This window comes from Phodopus roborovskii, unplaced genomic scaffold, assembly GCF_943737965.1.
Source record: "Phodopus roborovskii unplaced genomic scaffold, PHOROB, whole genome shotgun sequence".
NCBI classification, from domain to species: Eukaryota; Metazoa; Chordata; class Mammalia; order Rodentia; family Cricetidae; genus Phodopus; species Phodopus roborovskii.
Window position 1 is genome coordinate 6,761,343 of NW_026126413.1, and position 16,797 is coordinate 6,778,139.

The following is a 16,797-nucleotide window of genomic DNA, read 5'->3' on the forward strand; positions in this document are numbered from 1 at the left end:
TGCCTGAAGGCCCTGGCGTGGGTGGGAATGCCACATTCTACATGGTCCCAGGGATTGACCTAACTGGGGCAGCAAGAGAATGACAAACACATGGGCATACCAACACAGAGACGGCAGATCAGATGGCCCGGGCCCTCTGATGGAAAAGCCACAGCAGCCCTGGAAGCTCAGCATGTTTATTATATACAGCTGAACAAGGAGGCAGAATTACCCAATCTCAGGAGGAGCTAGCTGTCCCTGTAGGGGAGCAGTCTTCAAGTAGCAAATATCCCAGGGAGAAAGCTGTGCATCGTGGGGAGAAAGCAACGCAGGAAGAAAGCAACGCAGGGAGAAAGCTATGGCAGGCATTTTCTGTACACACAGTCAATGTTCACACTCAGATCTAAGGAAGGCTTTGGCATTCCTATGAGCTTTGACACTCCTGATGGGCTGAGACATTGGCCCTTCACACTCCCATGGGGCTGAAACATTGGTTCTTAACAGGGCCAATTCAGATGTCAGCCACACACACCCACTCAGGACTTAACATACTCAGGGTTTCTTCCATACTCCTCATTGGAAACACCGGAATGATAGAAAAATCACCCTCAGGGAAGTGACTGGAACTAAGCAGAAATGGAGAATGTGTATGGTTGCTTCCTTCCTACATCCATGTCTCCAAAGTCAAGTTTCACCCCATAAAGAGCTCATATCTCCAGGCTGACACATTCAACGCTTCAGGAAGACAGAGCCTGTGCCCTGAAGATCAGGATCTCAACTCTTAACCAAGCCTGGGAATGAGGGAGAGAGGCTTCCATGTCAGAGAGGTTCCCTGAGCCAAGCCTGAAGCTATGAAGCTGGAAAGAGGGAGAGACAGAGAGAGGGAAAGGGAGAGAGAGAGAGAGAGAGAGAGAGAGAGAGCACACGCGCAACAGCGGGGCAGTGTGGGATGACACAAGTCATGCCTTTAGGGAGATTGGCAGAATGGAGAGATAGAAGGCAAAAAGTGACATCCAATAAAGCCTATGAACAACATGCATAATCACAGACTTGACTGTTTCTTTAAAGCTTAAAACAATCTATTATTGCAAAAAACAATGTGTTTTATGCATATATATTTGAAATTACAGGCAAACCAAAACAAATTTTTATTTAATTTTAAAGATATATACATATAGATATTTGTTTTTGAGACAAGGTCTCTCTACATAGCCCTGGCTTAGTCTCCTTATGCAGACTAGGCCAACTTCAAACTCACAGAGAGCCACGTGCCTCTGCCTCCCAAGTCTTGAAATTAAAGGCATGTGCTCCCCACAGCTGGCCCAAGATTTGTATCATTTTAAGTTATATGTATGTGTGTGTCTAGTGTGGGTATTTACACATGTGAGTGCAGTTGCTGCAGAGTCCAGGAAAGGGCATTGGATCCTTTGGAGCTGGAGTTACAGGAAGTTGTAAGCTACCTGACCTGGGTGCCGAGAGCTGAACTCAGATCACCCTTGAAAGGGCAGTATATACCAGGTATGATGGCACACACATTTAGTCCCAGCACTTGGGAAGCAGAAGCAGGTGATCCCGGTGAGTACAAGGCCAGCCTGGCTTACATGGTGAGTTTGGGGACAACCAGAGCTACACAGTGAGACCCTGTCTCAGAAAGAAAAAGGAAGGAAAGAAGCAAGGAGCACACACTTCATCATTTTTACCACTGAGCCATCTCTCAAGCCCTCAAGCAGTATATGTTGTTTTGTCTAATTAATCTGTTTATGTGTGTGTTTTGCCTGCATATATACATACATACATACATATGTATGTATGTATATGTTGATGTGCCATAGCAAATTCTCTTAACTGCTGAGACATCACTTCAGCCTCATCAAAACAAGAAATCCCACCCAGCTCCAGACAGGGTTTCTCTGGGCAGCCCTGGCATTCCTGGAATTCACTTTGTAGACCAGGTTGGCCTGGAACTCACAGAGATCCTCATGCTGCAGCCTCCTGAGTGTTGGAATTAAATGCATACACTACACACTACCTAAGAAAATTTAAATGCTTCCTAGAGACAAGAGCTTTAAACTTTCTGCCACAGGCCTCAGAAAACAGTTTTGTTGTTAAAATACTTGCCTAGCACGCACTAAACCTCAACACCATAAAAGAAACAAAACTCACACAAAAAAAGCCCTTCTATGTTTATTTACTTAAAAATGAGATCGCATTATAAATACTATTCTGTAAGCTACTCTTCCCCTAATGTGTCTTTAAAATGTTGCTATTTGTATTTATTTTTTTTTTTTTAAAGAACTCCATGATGCTATGTGGTAGTACTGTGAAGGCAGAGGCAGAAGGATTGCAAGTTAGAGGCTAGCCTGGGCTACATAGCAATACCAAATTCAAAACCAAAGCAAACAAAAATCCAAAGAGAATTTCATTGTTTTACATAATAATAGCCATTTAGGACATTTAATGAATATACATGTGTGCACATGCACGAATGTATTGCTGGGGATCAGATCCAGAGCAGGACATTTAGAGTGTGCATCCTTAATTATGTCTGTTTTCCTTCTTATGTGCTGTCTAGGAGATCCTTTGAAACTCAGACATTTAAGCACTATTGTTTAAAAATCCTCTAGGCAACAGACAATGGGTAGGATTAGACATGCAAGAGATTTGAAAGGAAAGCATCAACAAGGGAAAGAAGGAAACTGGGGTAGAGGGAGCCCTGGAAGGCTGAGATGTCCACCTGACCTCTGGGAAGGGAAGAAAGGTCTCACAAAGCATCCTAGAGTAGAATGTGGCTTCAGACTTTCTGGCAAGGTCAGTGTGGGGTGTAGTATACTTTGTTTGTAATCTAACAAATAAAGCTTGCCTGAAGATTTCAGTACAGAGATAAACCACCAGTAGCCACACACTTAAGCCACTAATTAGCTATAGAGAACAGGCAGTAATGGCCACACCTTTAATCCCAGCACTCGGGACACAGAGGCAGATGGATCTCTATGAGTTCAAGGCCACCCTGGGCTACTTGAGAGTGAATCAGTCTAAAAGAGAAACAGCTCACACCTGTGATCCCAGCACTTGGGATGACATGCCTTCAATCTGAGCACTAGAGAGGAATATAAGGCAGGAACTCAGTGCCATCTGAGCCTCAGAGGTTTGGTGGAGAGCAGTGCAGTCTGCAGTCAGTCTGAGGGCAGGGTCAACCCCTTTGGTCTGAGCCTTAGGTGAGAACTCTCTAGTGGCTTGGCTGCTTTGCTTTTCTGATCTACATTTTGAACCCCAATATCTGTCTCTGAGTTTTTATTATCCCTACAGTAGTAGGGGTCTTCCAGAGGCCACTGTCTGAGGCTTCCCATGCCTGCTTAGTCCCCTTGCCTTATTCCATCACTGGCTGGGAGCCCGGGGAAGGGTGGAGGATTCTAAAGCAGCTGCCTGGGCATCTGTTGCTTATGCTCAGAAGTTCGAGGCCCATTCTCATTGCTGCCATGAACACCATCTGTGCCTTCTACTACTGATTCATTGATTCATGACACGTCAACGACACAACCGAGTATGATCACGGCTGCACTTACAACCTAGTCATCAACTCCAGTTTGATGGATTGGCATGACAGTCGTGAAATTAGAATAGCCACATTTTCAGAGCATCCCAAGGCTAATTGCCAGAATAAAGGTTCTTTGTTTCATTTTCATTTTTTTTTTTTTTGATACTAAAGTAACTACAAAATAGGACTTTTGGACTTTTTCTCATTGCACAGATACTAATGTACTAATTTTGCCTGGTGTAGTAAATCCAGTTATGAATAAAGTCTAGATATGACACAATAACTTCATTTTTAAGTGATTTATTTATTTTTATTTCATGTACATTGGTGTTTGGCCTGCATGTATATCTGTGTGAGCTGTTGGCGCCTCTGGAACTTCGGTTACACTTGTGAGCTGTCATGTGGGTGTTGGGAATTGTACCTGAGTCTTCTAGAAGAGCAGCAGGTGTTCTTAACCACTGAGCCATCTCTCCAACCCCCAATAACTACTTTTTTTTTTTTTTTATTTTGGTTTTGCCGAGACAGGGTTTCTCTGTGTAGCCTTGGCTATCCTGGAACTCACTTTGTAGATCAGGCTAGCTTTGAACTCATAGATCTGCCTGCTTCTGCCTCCCAAATACTGGGATCAAAAGCATACACCACCACATCAAGCTTCAATAACTACGTGTTAAAAGGATATTTTTGAGGGAGGAAATACACACATCCCCATGTACAAATTTTCCTTATTTTCCATTCATAATAAGCCTTATTTTAAAACTGTTTTCAGCCCAGTATGATGGCACACTCTTGTAAGCCCAGAATTTGAGAGCTAGAGGCAAGAAGATTAGGGATTTAAGGTCATTTCTTGGTAACAGAAATTTCTAGGTTAGTATGAGTGGCATGAGATAGTCTCAAAATATGATATCTAAATTAATTATTTTATTTTCAGAAAGATCTTGTTATGTAACTTAGGCTGACCTTTAACTTCTCTCCAATGTCTCAGACTCACAAAAAGAATTTTTAGAATTTTAGAATTTAGAAGTAAATTGAGACTTTTAGAATAAAATTTTATTTTATGCTTATGAGTGTTTTGCTTGCACGTGTGTATGTGCACCGTATTTGTGCTGTTTGAGTCCATTGAGAAGCTGGTTGTGGGAACAGTTGCCCTATCTCCTCAGATCTAAGCATGTTTGTGTTCATGTCAAGCTTCTCCCTTATCTGGAGATAGGCTGCCCCAGCTAATTGACAGGGAGCCCAAGAGTAACAACATTGTATCCTTGAGAACAGCTAGAGGGTCAACTACTTCCAACAGAGGTTAGTTACTATTGTTTATCCCATAATATAAAAGTGTCTTCAGGGGGAAGAGAAGCCAGGGTTTCAGTCTTGGGAAGCACATCCATGGAGAAATAGCCAACTGATGGTCTTAACCTTTCCAGGCAGCTTCCGCTGGTTGTGAGAGCCCAATTTGATGATGTAATCTCAGCCTGTTCTATCTGCCCTTTTACTCTGAAGCCTCACCCAAGGGACACTCCACTCTGCCTAGGACTCTCTCTATGGGGAATTCCACCTGAGTGTCTCAATGGGGCTTCCCCAGTCAGTTTCTGCTGGAGTTTTGAGCTCCTGATTTGATGATGTGTTGCTATCTACCTATCCACCCATCAGCCATCTGCTATCTTTTACTTTACTTTAGCTTCCTACATACTTAATAAATTTATTCATTCAAATGAAAAGTATAGCTACCATAACATAGGATCTCTCATTGATTCAGCCAGACTGCCTCGCCAGAAAGACCCAGAGATCTTCCTGTGTCTGTCTTCCTAGTGCTTGGATTCTATGCACATGTTGCAGCATCTGGAATTCTAATTCAGATCGTTAGGCTTGCAAAGCAAGCACTTTACCAACTAAACCATATATCCTCAGCCCTTTATTTACTTGTCACAGTTTTTTCTCAACCCAATGGCATTGTGGGACATTTCTTTCCCTCCACATTATTTAAAACACGATGATAAAGGGTGGGATTGAGAGATTTGCACTGTCAAAAGTGCTTCTAGTAACTCTAATTACTGACAGGATTGAAAGTGACTTAGTCCGGTTTCTGGGATCATCCCTGTGTACCTGCGTTGTTCTTTTTCTTCATGACACAGTTTCCCCTCAATTCCCTACAAATTGGACAGAGTTTTCTACTTTGCCCACCCGTGGGTGCTAAGGGTCAAACCTGTAGCTTTGACCAGTGTCTCAGTTAGGGTTGGTTCTATTGCTGTGAAGAGACACCATGACCACGGCCACTCTTAAAACATTTAGTTGGGGCTGACTTGCAGTTCAGAGATTTATCTCATTACTGTCATGGCATGGTGGCACGCAGACAGACATGGTGCTGGAGAGGCAGCTGAGAGTTCTGCATCTGGGTCTGCAGGCAGCAAGCAGAAAGAGACTAAGCACCCTGGCAAGGCTTGAGCATCTGAGACCTCAAAGCCCGTTCCCCATGACACACTTCCTCTAACAACACCACACCTACTCCAACAAGGCCATGGACCTGTTAGTGCCACTCCTTACAGCCTATGGGGGCCATTTCTATTCAAATCACCACATTTCTATTCAAATCACCACAACCAGGCTAAGTCAATCTATCTATCTATCTATCTATCTATCTATCTATCTATCTATCTATCACTATGTAGCATTTGACTCAAAATCCCCCTACCTAGCATCCCAAGTCCTGGAATACAAATATATGTATACCACTGCTCCTAGATCACTGCCTTGTTTGTTTGTTTGTGTGTTTGTTTGTTCGATTCAGGATTTTTCTGTTAAACAGCCATGGCAATCCTGGAATTCTCTTTGTAGACCAGGCTGTCCTTGAACTCACAGAGATCCACCTGCCTCTGCCTCCCAAGTACTGGGATTAAAGGCGTGCACCAAATGCCTGGCTCCAGATCCACTGCTTTTTTGAAATCAGTAAGTTCTCTGACTCATTTCAATACTACTTAGTCCTAAAGTGGTAGACCTATAAGCTGACACTAGTAAATTTCTAGAAGTTTCATGCTTATTGTCTCTATGCTTCCCACTTTAATGTATAATATTTATTGTCCCATTGAAAACTTCCCAATGGGAGCCAGGTGGTGGTGGCACATGCCTTTAATCCCAGTACTCGAGAGGCAGGCAGTTCTCTGTGAGTTCAAGACCAGCCTGGTCTTCAAGAGCTAGTTCCAGGACAGGATCCAAAACCACAGAGAAACCGGGTCTCGAAAAACCAAAAAAAAAAAAAAAAAAAAAAAAGAAAAGAAAAGAAAAAGAAAGAAAGAAAGAAAGAAAAAGAAAACTGCCCAATGGGCTGGGCAGGATGAGCCAGTGTCATAGCTCTCAACTCCAAGTAGTATTGGTAAGGACGGATTGACTGGGACTCAAAACGAAGTCTCACGTTTTCACCCACCACTGCCTTCTTTTTCAGTGGAGGAGCTGGACTATTTTACACAATGGCTCCAGGACTTTGAAAGCCAGAGTAGAAGCTATCTACTTGTTATGATCCTGTCCTAAGACTAGCAGGTGACACCTTTGCCTTATGCTATTGGCAAGTCCAGATTCAAAGAAAAAGAAAACAGAATATATTGTTCATGGTGAGGATCAGCATGTGTGAACAAGGGCGCACAGATAGACAGTGTGTGAAAGGGATTATGTATTAGTTAGGATTATTGAGTGATGATGGATGGATGGATGAAAGGATAGGGTAACACGATTTTTAAAAATCGTTGGTTTGGGGGTATGGCGAGGGTGGATGAGTACTTGCTTACTGTGCGTGAAACCCTAGGTTTAATCTTCAATATCAGAACTAAAACAAAAATCCCTACAAAAGACAGAATATGGCCAATCATGATGGTATATGCCTGCAATTTCAGTATTTAGGAAGCGGAGGCAGGAGAAGTACAAGTTTGAGGACAGCCTGAAATACATAGTAAGACCAGCTCTCACAAAAATTAGTTTAAAAAATAAACTGTGTGAAGCTGGGGGCTTTTGTCCAAACAGGGAGAAATTACAGGCACCCGGCCTAAAGCAGGTAGGACAGAAGGCAGGCAGAGAAGAACTTGTTCTGGAATAACAGAGTAAGGACAAGGCAGTGAGCATCAGGGGGCTGTGCAGCTCAGGATGACAAATATTAATCTGTAAGGTCAGACTCTGGCACCAGAGACTCGAGACAAGCAAATGAGAGCCAAAGGACCAGGGTGGCTGGATGTGGAGGGACACATCTACAGTCCAAAGACTTGGGGTGGGGAGGGAGCAAGGGGGAGAGACCGAGAGCATGCATGTGAGCTGTGTGTACTTGCCTGTAATTCTAGATTCAGGAAGCTGATGCAGGCAGGAAGATTGCCTGGAATTTGAGGCCAACCTGGATCACACAGTGACATTTTGTCTAAAAACCTGGAGGAAATAAGAGCAAGAACGTGAGACATCTCTCCGTAGGGTGCAAGAACAAGTTGGCGAGAGGCCAGCAGTTTCTGGTAGCCCCAGGGAAAGCCATTATCCTCTTGCTAATCAATAATGCCAAAAAGGATGTCCTGATGTTGGCATCCACTTCTGTGTCTCATGGAGAGGCCACAAAAGGCCATTGTGTACCGATATGAACTCTCTGCTCTACTATGTCAAAAAGTACATCATATAGGCTGAGTTTTCCTAATTGCTTGATGAATAACCATTCATAACTCTAGCGCCATTGTTTATTCTGAAAACTACCCAACCTATTATGTAACACATTTTATGTTTTATTACATTCTCAGGATGCCAGTTCATCTCAGATCTGTGTCACCAGTATAAAGCATATCGTTTTTTAAAAATACATTTTAAAATGTTTATTTTATTCTCTCTGTGTGTGTGTGTGTGTGTGTGTGTGTGTGTGTGTGTTTGTGTGTGGTGTATGTATGCACACCACATTCATGCAGCTACCGGAGTGTATGTATGTTTGTGTATTACATGTGTGCACATATGCAGGTAACTGTGGAGGCCAGGAGGACTTCAGATACGCTGCAGCTGGAGTTGCAGGCAGTTGTGGGCCTCCTGATATAGGGTGCTGGGAGCTGAACCTGGATCTTCTGCAAGAGCAGCAAGTAGCAAGCGCTATTAACTGCTGAGCCTTCCCTCCAGCCTCTTAAATTACATTTTAATTTATTGTGTGTGTGCATGTACACACATGTACAAGCATGTGAACACACTTACCTCACCCCCACCCTAGCATACCATGGAACATGTATGGAGGTCAGAGCACACTTTGTAGGAGTCAAGTCATATCTCTCATTTACCCATTAGGTGTCAGGATTAAACTCAAGTCATGACGGCAGACAGGAAGTGACTTTACCCACTGAGCCACCCCACTGGCCCAGTGATCCTTTCTAAGAATCCCCCCTCCCACCTCAGGACCCTTACTAGGTCATTTGTTCCCATCTGCAGTCTCTTGCAGGAGTAAATATCTCTTAGAGTGAGCTGGCAGTAATCTTATTTTTAATTTTTTTTTGAGGCGGGAGGGGGATTTCTCAAATGTGATGTGGCAGCTAGCCTCCAAGGTGGCCCCTGGAGTACCCTTTTTCACAGCATCGTCCTGCCTCTTCCCACACTGTCTGTGTTGTTCTCTGTGACTGACAGGCTATGCCTGCTCCCAGGTGTGTCCCCTCCATTGTTAAAGACTGGAGCTTTGGGTATTGAGTCTTCCTTTTCTTATCTCCCCTTTCTTCCTCTCTCTGCCCCTGCCTCTCCATCCCTGCCTCTCTCTGCCCCTGCCTCTCCATCCTTGCCTCTCTCTGCCCCTGCCTCTCTCTGCCCCTGCCTCTCTATCCCTGCCTCTCTCTGCCCCTGCCTCTCCATCCCTGCCTCTCTCTGCCCCTGCCTCTCTGCCCCTGCCTCTCTATCCCTGCCTCTCTCTGCCCCTGCCTCTCCATCCCTGCCTCTCTATCCCTGCCTCTCTCTGCCCCTGCCTCTCTATCCCTGCCTCTCTCTGCCCCTGCCTCTCTATCCCTGCCTCTCTCTGCCCCTGCCTCTCTGCCCCTGCCTCTCTATCCCTGCCTCTCTCTGCCCCTGCCTCTCCATCCCTGCCTCTCTATCCCTGCCTCTCTCTGCCCCTGCCTCTCTATCCCTGCCTCTCTCTGCCCCTGCCTCTCTGCCCCTGCCTCTCTATCCCTGCCTCTCTCTGCCCCTGCCTCTCCATCCCTGCCTCTGTCTGCCCCTGCCTCTCCATCCCTGCCTCTCTCTGCCCCTGCCTCTCTATCCCTGCCTCTCTCTGCCCCTGCCTCTCTATCCCTGCCTCTCTCTGCCCCTGCCTCTCTATCCCTGCCTCTCTCTGCCCCTGCCTCTCTGCCCCTGCCTCTCCATCCCTGCCTCTGTCTGCCCCTGCCTCTCCATCCCTGCCTCTCTCTGCCCCTGCCTCTCTATCCCTGCCTCTCTCTGCCCCTGCCTCTCCATCTCTGCCTCTCTCTGCCCCTGCCTCTGTCTATCTCTGTCATCTCCTCCCATCCACGCTCACTTCTCTGGAAGAAGTACAATGCTGTGTTGTGAGTTGCCCTATGTAGGGGCCCACACGGTGCAGACTGAACCTCTGAGCAGCAGGCATTGGTATGAACCCGGAAGAAAGATCCTCTAAGACAGTTTAACCAGAACCTTGTGAGAAACCCCGAGGCAGAACCATCCAATCAAGCTGCTCCAAAATCCTGCAGTTCCTTCAGAGCCTCAGGAACTCCGAAGGCTAATAAATGTGTGTTCTTTTAAGTGGCTGAGTTTGAGTAATTTGTCATGCAGCAATAGAAACTTAACACAGATGGCAATGTGTGTCAGAAGTCTCTGGAAAGCTTGCTGGGTATGTGCTTCCCAGGTCACATCTAAATGAAAAACATCTTTGGAGTAAAAGGCAGGAAGCAATCCTGTGTGTGTGTGTGTGTGTGTGTGTGTGTGTGTGTGTGTGTGTGTGTGTGTGTGTGTCCCTCCCTCCCTTGGGCATGGGATAGGGTATGTACATGTGCCATGACACATGGTGGAGGTCAGAGGATGGCTCTGTAGAGTCCGTTTTCTCCTTTGACTTTAGGTGGGTTCTGGGCATTGAACTCAGGTCACCAGGCCTGTGAGACAAGTGTTTTACCCACTGAACCATCTTGCCAGTGCAAAAATCTATCTTCTTAACAATCGACTAGAGCAGTGGTTCTCAACCTGTAGGTCATGACCCCTCTAGACATCCTGCATATCAGATATTTACATTACAACTCATAAAACAGTGGCAAAATTACTGTCATGAAGTAGCAACAACATAATTGTATGTTTGGGGGTCACCACAACATTAGGAACTGTATTAAAGGGTTAGAAAGGTTGAGAACCACTGACCTAGACTGAGTAAAAGCCTGGACTTGATCCCTGTGGCACAAATTAATTAATTAATTAATTAATTAATAATGTCAGTCAGGGAGATAAAACCTACTAAATAATAATGTAGAATTAGATAAGGTTTCTTTGTGTATGTTTACTCTAGCTTGCTTTCTATTGCAGGGATAAACACCCCACTTTTGGTACCAATGTCTTTTGGGGGTCGATTTCCTGTTTCTGTGATAAACATCATTACCAAAAACAACTCAGGGAGGGAAGAGTTTATTTCATCTTACAGATTACAGTCCATTGTTGAGGGAAGTCACTATAGGAACACAAGGCAGGTGCTTAAACAGAAACAAGGAAGAATGCTTGCTTCTCTTTAGCTTCTCCTCAGTTGGCTTTCTTATATAGCCCAGCATCCTAACCTAAGGATAGTACCGCCAATAGCAATCAAGAAAATGTCCCTACAGACTTGTCCATAGTGTAATCTGAGTAAAGCAATTGACCCAGTTGAGACTCCCTCAGATAACTCTAGGCTATGCCAAGTTAACAGCTGACTACAGAACATGTTCAATTATTTTGATTTTTCTTCTGTTAGGTATTGGGAATTGAACCTAAGGTCTCATGCTGGGTGAGGGCATTGCCACAAAGCTCCAACCTTAATCTCCTCTCAGGTTTTATGTAACCAGAATTGACCTCCGACTTGATGTGTAGCTGAGGATGACCTTAGGTTTCTCATCCGTTTGGCTCTGCATCCCAGTGACAGGGATTTGTTGCACTTGGTTTGTTTATGAAATACCGAGGAGCAAACCTGGGGCTTCATTAGACAAGCACTCTACCAACTCAACTATAACCCCAACTCTTCTTCCTTAGTTCGTATTTAAAAAACAAACAAACAAACAAAACGGCATACGGAGTTTCCCAGGCTGGCTTTGAACTTGTGAATCTTCTGCCTCAGCTTCCTAAATATCTGGAATCATAGGGCTGATCTACTAAGCTTGTGTTTTATTTGATTTTTATTATCACACACATTACAGTTATATCCAATCCTATTTCTCCCCTGAGTGTTAGTTTTTTGTCCTTTGTTTGCTTGGAGATTTTAATTAAAAGGTAGTAGAGGAAGTGGGTTAGCTGATGGTGTATCTGTTCGGCATGGTGGCACACATCTATAATCACAGTGCTCAGGATGCTGAGGTAGCTGGATCATGAGGTCAAAGCAAGCCTGGGCTACATACAAAACCCTGTCTCAAGAAACAACAACAAAAAATTAAAGGAGAAATCCCCACTATATTCATGAATAGATAGCAAGGTTAGGAGAAGGTGTCCTAGGTAACGACAGAGAATACTGGGAAATAGAAGTAACATCTGTAATGAGTGGCCTCTTCAGACTACAGGCCCAAGGTAGATAGAAGGACAGAATGGAATGTTTGTGAACACAAATGAATAGTTCAGTCAACTCACCGATTTGTTCACTTATATTAGCACTAAGCTCCTCAAATATGGTATGTGTAGAGACAAAGTACCTCTGTGAAACTAAATAATAAATCTCAGATTTGAAAATCCTCTTCTACCAACACAAGGTTCTAATTTACAACATTCTTACCAAACAACTTTCTAGTCATTTAAAGGAGGCCCGTGATAAAGGAGCTCTCTTGGCGCCTTTTCAAACTCATGCTGCCAATGTAGTCATTCTAAAGCCAGGGATGCGTTTTTTACAATGTCTTCCCATTGGTTCTGCAAATGAGAAAATGCAACATTTTTCTTTACCCATGGTAAGACTTGTGGTTAAGAAACATATAATAAAAGACAGATTGATAAAAGAAAAACATACAACCTTATTACTACCAATTTTATGTGACGTGGAGAGACATGAAGAACCAAAGAAAGAGAAAACTCTGTGTGTAATTCTAGGTTTGATGGGGGGTGGGGAAGTGCAGGGGTGTGCTTAAACAAAGTGTGAGCTCATGCTAATAACTGAGGGTGAACTCAGCAAGCCTGTTTGTTCAGATTCTTCTGGGCGTCTCTGTGTCTTTGAGGATAAACATGTTCCTTCCCTGCCAGGATGGGGAGGGCAGCCTGGGAATGAAGGTTTTACGATGTGCTTCACAGGATAAAGGCAATGAGACCCCCCCTGCTTCTGCTGTTCTGACCCCATGGTGCCATGTTGGGCCTTAGCATGTCCTGAACGCCAGCAATTTTCTTTGAGCTTTTGGACACGTTTATAGCTGTCTACTTCCTCTTCTTCATGAAAGCTTTCCAAACATTATCCTGACTCTTTCTTCCAGCTTCCTTTTATATGGTGAAGTAATTAGCAACAATAACAAGAAACAGCACATAACACATCTTTGGCTCACTCAGAATTAGACACTGTCTAGATGTTTCATGAAAAACGGTGCTAGTTTTTGCCAAGATGTTAGCCATGTTTTCACTCCTGCTCTATAGAAGAGAATGCCACAAAATTTTCAAGTGGCTGACCTCAGTTTTATTTATTTATTTTTAATTATTATTATATGTGTACACACACATATATACATGTAATATGTTTGGGCAAGGGGGAAGGTCTCATGTAGCTAGCCTTGAACTTGAGATGTAGTCCAGGATGACTTTGAACTTCTGATCCTCATATTTCCATCTCCCAAGTGCAGGGATTACAGGAGTTCACCACCATGCCCGACCGAGCCCAGGACCTCATGCATACTAGGCAAGACCTTTACCAGCTGAGCCACATTCCCAGCTCATAATCTTTGACTTTTAACTTTTTTTTTTTTTTTTTTTTTGGTTTGGGTTGTTTTGTTTTGAGACTGTAGGTATGGCTGGCTCTACATAGCCCAGGCTGTGTCCACACTCACAACAGCCCCAGCATTTAAGGGCACAGGGACTTAGAAAGGAGGTGAGTGAGCCCTAACTCCACATTCTCAGCCATCCCAGGTGGAAACAGCATCCCACCATGCACTAGATCAGTGAGTTTGAGCTAGTTGCATCCCTAGGGCCATGTAACAACACTGGGCATGGTGATTCACATCCCTACTCCCAATGCTGCTACAAACCAGACATCCAGCTGTGTTACAAGGTCTTGCTGCATAGCCCTGGCTGACCTTGCGCTTTAAATCTTCCTGCCTTAACTTGTCCCACATAACACCTGGCATCCCCCTCCTACCAGACAAGAGCTTGTCCTTTAGCCTAGACTGGTCTTGAACAATCTTCCTAGCTCAAGCAACGCCCCTCCCCCACCAAAAAAAAAAAAGAAATCACTTTTTTTTTTCTTGATTCTAGGGATGATTGTCTCATACATGCTAGGCAATCACTCTACCATTGAGCTTTGTTGCTGTCTTGAGATAGCTTTTTAAACTTTATTTTACCTCTGAGTATTAGACCTCTCTTGTCTGATACTGAGAAACAAACACATATAGTATAATATGTGATTTTTTTTTTTTGAGTTGAGTACCATGTTTTTAGCAAAATATCTTGAACAAATGCAACATTCTTTTGAAAAATCACTTCATTGTCAAAGAAAGAGGAAGAGGAAGTGCTAATTTAAAAATATTTATTGGCCAGGCATGATAAGGCATGTCTTTAATTCCAGCACTTGGTAGGAGAGACAGGTAGATTGCTGAAACTTTGAGGTCAACCTGGCTATGTAGCAACTTCTAGGTCAGCCAGAACTATAGTGAGACTGTGTCTCAGAAAACAAAACAAAACAAACAAGAAAAGTGCATTGACTGGAGATGTAGCACAGTAGCAAAATACTTCTCTAGCATGCCCAAAGCCCTGGGTTTAATCCCCAATACTATTACCCCCTCACCCACAAAAGGCACTTAAAAAATAACTGGGAGTGGTTGATTTGGAAGGCCAAGGCAGGATTGCTTAGAATTTGAGAAAGCCTGGCTTAAATGGTACCAGGTCAGCCAAAGCTACATAGCAAAAGCCTGTCTGAAAACAAGCAACAATAAAATTAAGAAAGGAAAGAAGAAAGCAAAACATTCTGAATCATTTTCTTCTGGCATAATGCTGGGGAGTTTTCTTCTGTTTGGACTTGGGGAAAGATGCATGATTTCATGATTTTATCATTTTGCTTCTTACTGGTTTGAGTTTAAATTGTTTAGCTCTCATGCAGGCTTCTCTTTGTGGTTATGGAAGACTTTTTAAATTTTTAATTATCAGTACTGGACCAAGGTCACCAATGATAGCAACTACAATTCTCAACGTCCTGAAGGTATTGGACCTTCGCTTGAATGCTGTATTTTTCTTAAGTCTTTGTTTCATATTTGAGTCTTCGAAGGTTAAACAGAAAACTTCCAGACATTACAACAATCAATAGTTATATGCTGGGAGGTCAGGAAGGAAGACTGTCACAAGTTTGAGGACAGGCTGGGTAACATATCAAGTATTAAGCCGTGTGTGTGTGTGTGTGTGTGTGTGTGTGTGTGTGCACACACACACATACACACACACACACATGCATGCGCATGTGTATGTATGCATGCGTGTATGTATGTATGTATATACCTTGTCTCAAAAAGTGAAAAACAAAAATAAACAAAGTTGTCATAGTTGAGAAGAAGTTATAGCATCAAAGATACAAAGACCACCTGGAATGTTTAGGAGCTGCAGTAAATTTTATGAAGCTAACAGTAGCAAAGCTCCTTCTGTTACCTTTCTAGTACCTGGCTATTGCATATCAGTCTCTGAACTATGGCCATCTTGAATCAGAGCAACTGTGACCACCAATCCTGCTGATCAGATTAGCCGTGAAATCCAGCTTGCTGTGTAGCCAGCCTTTCCTCTAGATCCAAAAACCAACACTGACAGCTAAAGCCCAGTAGGTATTCAGAAGAGTCCTCAGCCACCACACCCACCCTCTCATGGGCCTGGTTTCTCTATGGACCTGCCACAGTGGAGGCCACCAAGGTCTGACAAAACTCTGGTCATGCCTTCCTTAGCTGAGATGTCATTGCCGAGGTTGCCTACAGCTTCGCTTCCAGGAACTTAACCAGCAAAAGTATTGACTCCTCAAAAGGTTTTCAGTGACCTCTTAGATTTTATTACAGATTTACATTCCTTATCTCCTTTTTAAAAACATTCTTATTGTTTGTTTTGGTGCTGAACAAAGCTGGTTCTTGGCTGTCGTGATCTGTGAGACTGTACCTGGTACCTTATTCCTGAAGATGACTAATGTAAATGTAAGATGACTAATGAAGATGACTCTGTAAATACCCCCACCCCCACCTCTGGTACTAAGGATTGATAACTGAGGGCCTTTCCTAGGCAAATTCTCTGCCAATGAGCTCTTAACCATGTAAGTATCGTTTTGGAAGCTGTCTAACCCTAGAACAACTGACCTTTCCCATCGTCCCTGACAGATGGTTCCACTGATTTTGTCAGAAACACAGCCAGCTGGAGTCCTCAGGAAACTATTTTTTACACACTACGTCAACCAACTTAGATTAATGACCCTGAGCTGCGCAGTGACAACTGATACCATTCATTTTGAACAAAAGCAAGACTGATAATGTTGAATTTTACCTTAGCCTGGAAAACAGCCCAGAAATCTTAAATTTCACTAATCTCAAATAAAAATATTTCCAAGCTGTATTGTAAGGAAGGGAGGGAGAGTAGATGAGGTGCTGTTCCCATTCCAGGACTGAATTTTTTGTGGGCATGTGTTGAAGACGATTACTTTAAGATGTGTTACATTTGTTTATGCTGTGGAACACACGTTTAATGATTCAAAATGCTGCATTCTTTTATGTTACTTTTGTTCAACCAAACAGCCAAAGCTGTGTTACTTTGCCTGCCTAAATCACCTGACGGTCTAATAAAGAGCTAAACAGCCAATGGCAAGACAGGAGAGAGAAATAGGAGTGGCCAGCAGGCAGAGAGAATAAATTGGAGGAGAAATCTGGAGAGAGATCAAGGGTTGAGAAAAGGGGTTATTCAGACAGGGAATAAAAAGGAAAGAAAGATACACAGAA